This window comes from Somniosus microcephalus, chromosome 28, assembly GCF_052327205.1.
Source record: "Somniosus microcephalus isolate GS21.2 chromosome 28, FLI_Smic_1.0, whole genome shotgun sequence".
NCBI lineage: Eukaryota > Metazoa > Chordata > Chondrichthyes > Squaliformes > Somniosidae > Somniosus > Somniosus microcephalus.
Window position 1 is genome coordinate 45,867,054 of NC_141014.1, and position 3,188 is coordinate 45,870,241.

Here is a 3,188-nt window from a genome sequence, read left to right on the forward strand (position 1 = left end):
TCCCAAACCTGCCGGTTTTCCATAGCTCTGATTGGCTCTGGGTCTCCCCCCCTCCTCCCCCACACCCCCTCTCCTTTGTTAATTGGTGCCTGGATTCAGGAAAGATTCCTGATTGGCTCTCAGGGATTGTCAATCGTCATTGGTGATGTCATTCCTTGTTTGAATGCAGGCTGTCCTAGTAGTATAAATACAAGAGCTTGAGTTAGAAAGGGTTAGTTTTTGAACTTTCTAGGTGCTAGTGAGCAGTAATAGTATAACAGGAAATAGTGAAGATGGCCTCCCAAGTACGTCAGAACTACCACAAGGACTGTGAGGATGCTGTCAACAAGCAAATTAACATGGAGCTCTATTCCTCCTATGTTTATCTTTCCATGGTGAGTCTTGTATTCCTTGTTGCTGTATTCTTAAAAGCTGGACATTCTGTAGTTCCATGAACTGGCTTTCAACCATATTTCTCTTGACTTCCTTACCTGGGGAAGCAATGTTTGAGCAGTGAGTACTTCAGGGTGAGCTTGTTGTGTTGATGGCCTGCTCCTTGTAGCAGCTGCACTCTGTTGAGCAGGTTTAATATATGGAACTAGCTCAGCTGCTGCCTGAGTTTGTAACAGAAGAGCACAAACCTGGTCAAGTGACTGTTGGTGCTTGTTGATATGAAACCAAGTTCAGTTTCAGTGGGGTGACTGTAGTGAGTGACATGATGGCAGGTCCTCACTAGCTTTCTTTTTAACTGGAAGTGAAGTTCTGGGAATCCTGGTGTTGAAGCCTTGTTCACTGTGCCTAGATCTCTTTGGCTACAAGGCACTTTGGGAGGTAGTCAATGAAGCCACCTGTTATGTGGGAAATGCAGCAGCCAATTTGTGCACAGTAAGCTTGCACAAACAATGAGACTCATCAGATCATCTGTTTTGGTTGAGGGATAAATATTGGCCTGGGAATCTGGAGAGAACTCCCCTGTTCTCTGAAGTAGTGCCTTTGAGATCTTTCACATCCACCTGAGGACAGACAGGGCCTCTGTTTAACATCTCATCTGAATGACAGGAAATAGAGGAGGGACTACTTATCCAGCAGTAGAGTTTAGTTTGACTGGTCATGAAATATAATCCTGAACTGTAGTTTATAGTTTTTATTTGTTGGTTGACTGTTTCATCCTGGTTCTTGGGAGGAGAAGCTGGCCAACATGTTCAGATTAGTGAAGTGAATTGCATTTTGCTAGTTAACCAATGGTATCTTCAGGATCAAGGGAGAAGCCAGGGACAGGGTACTTGTTTGGATGATCAGCCATGATCTCACTAAACGTTGGAACAGGCTCAAGGGGCCGAATGGCCTACTACTGCTCCTATCTTCTATGGTTCTATCTATTTTTGCAAGATTAAGAACTCACTAGCTAACTAGGGGTAAATATAATCTTGCATTGTATATGAAGATCTAGGTCTGATGAAGCTGTTTAAAATTCTCTCCACAGTCCTATTACTTTGACCGGGATGATGTTGCCCTGCGTCACTTTGCAGAGTTCCTCAAGGAGCAGTCACATGAGAAACACGAGGATGCTGAGAAACTGATGAAATTCCAGAATCGGCGTGGAGGCCGAATCATCTTGGAGGACATCAAGGTTGGATTCAATAAATGAGAGGCCTTCTGTTGGGTTCCCCTTGTTTCCAATACTTTCTAAAGCAATGCTGTCATTCTATATTCCTGTGACACATTGGTTCATGGTAACATGGATTTCTGGCTGCTTTTCACCCCTGTTTTCCTTGTGCTGTCTTGTGTCTTTTTTGTTTAATTCATTGTAAGTGAACTGTGACTTTCACCTTCTTCAGAAACCAGAGCAGGATGAGTGGAGCAATGGTCTGGAGGTGATGCAGAGAGCTCTGCAGATGGAGAAGAATGTCAACCAGAGTCTGCTGGATCTGCACAAACTCTCCACTGGGAGCACTGACCCTCATGTAAGTTCTTGGTGGGTTTTTGGGTATGTTGGAGGTGGTGGAACCTTGCTGTCCTTGAGCCGATTCAACAATCTACATGCCCAATTGCTTTGTGTTGGGGTGTCTCCTGGGTTCTTAAGGGGGTTGGGGTGAGGATGGGACAGTTGGCCTTATGTGGACATTGAGAATAAGTGTGTCGCAGTGGTTCCAGGATCTAAGCATCTATTGTACAGGAATCACTAGATCATTTGAGCAAATTTACATCATCTCAATTACACCACTTGACTATCCTCCAGTCCAAGAGGATTAAAATCCCAACTCTAGAGGAAGTGGGGGGAGCTTGGATGTTCCTTGATATCTGCTACTGGCCATAACTAGTTTCACTTTGTTTCTTTTCAGTTGTGTGACTTCCTGGAGACCCACTACTTGGATGAGCAAGTTAAGATAATCAAGAAGCTTGGAGATCACATCACCAACTTGAAGAGACTGGGAGCCCCTGAGAATGGCATGGGAGAGTACTTGTTTGACAAGCACACCCTAGGGGAGTGTGACTGAAGCTTATTGTGTTCAGTACTCGTGTTTATATAATTGTGTGGGAGACCCTGTCCTTCAGGGAATGATGGGTTGTGTGACTTTGTACAAAGAGCTGTGAGACCTGGGCTCTGTAATATCAACTGTCACTAACTGTAAATAAACTGTCCAACATTGGACTGGATTTTGTCTCTTTGTAAATTTGAGTGGTTGCTTATTTTCTGATAACATTTGGTTGTCTTCAGACAAGAGCTACGCTGGGCTGTGTCCTCTGCGATGGTGTGCGTTGGCGACGTATTTCGTCCACCAGCTGCACGGCCTCAATTACGCCACGCAGCTCCTGTTTGTGAAAGTGGGCGGCATGCGTGCCAGCCTGCGGGAGCTGCCTGTCTTCTACCAGGAACTGCTATGGGTTTGGAACTACGTCGCTTCCAGGCGGAGCTCTTTCCCCCCCCCCCCCCCCCCCCCCCCCCCTCAGGAGCAGCGGCTCTCCTTCGGGAGCCGTTGCTCAGGAATCCGCACCTCCACGACCGTGGGTTCGGGTGGCTGGCGGAGCGCAGGGCTGTGCCTGGCAAGGTGACCAGAGTCGGGGATCTGCTCGATGGCGGAGGAGCGGGCTGGATGGCGCCGGAGGAGCTGGCGCGGCGCCTGTCCTGGGCCAACGTCCGGCTCGCGGTCCAAGCCATTGAGTCGGTGAAAGTGGCACTGGGCCCTGGCTCCACTAGGTGTATCGAG

The 3,188-nt window shown here is 47.5% G+C and overlaps 1 long non-coding RNA gene across 1 annotated transcript; it reads left to right on the forward strand.

The window, feature by feature from the left end:
* Positions 1–1,821: 1,821 nt before the first annotated feature.
* On the forward strand, positions 1,822–2,654 carry LOC147099733 (uncharacterized). The gene is made up of 2 exons (XR_015073919.1): positions 1,822–1,943; positions 2,322–2,654. It is a non-coding gene; the product is annotated as an uncharacterized LOC147099733 (long non-coding RNA).
* Positions 2,655–3,188: the final 534 nt, after the last annotated feature.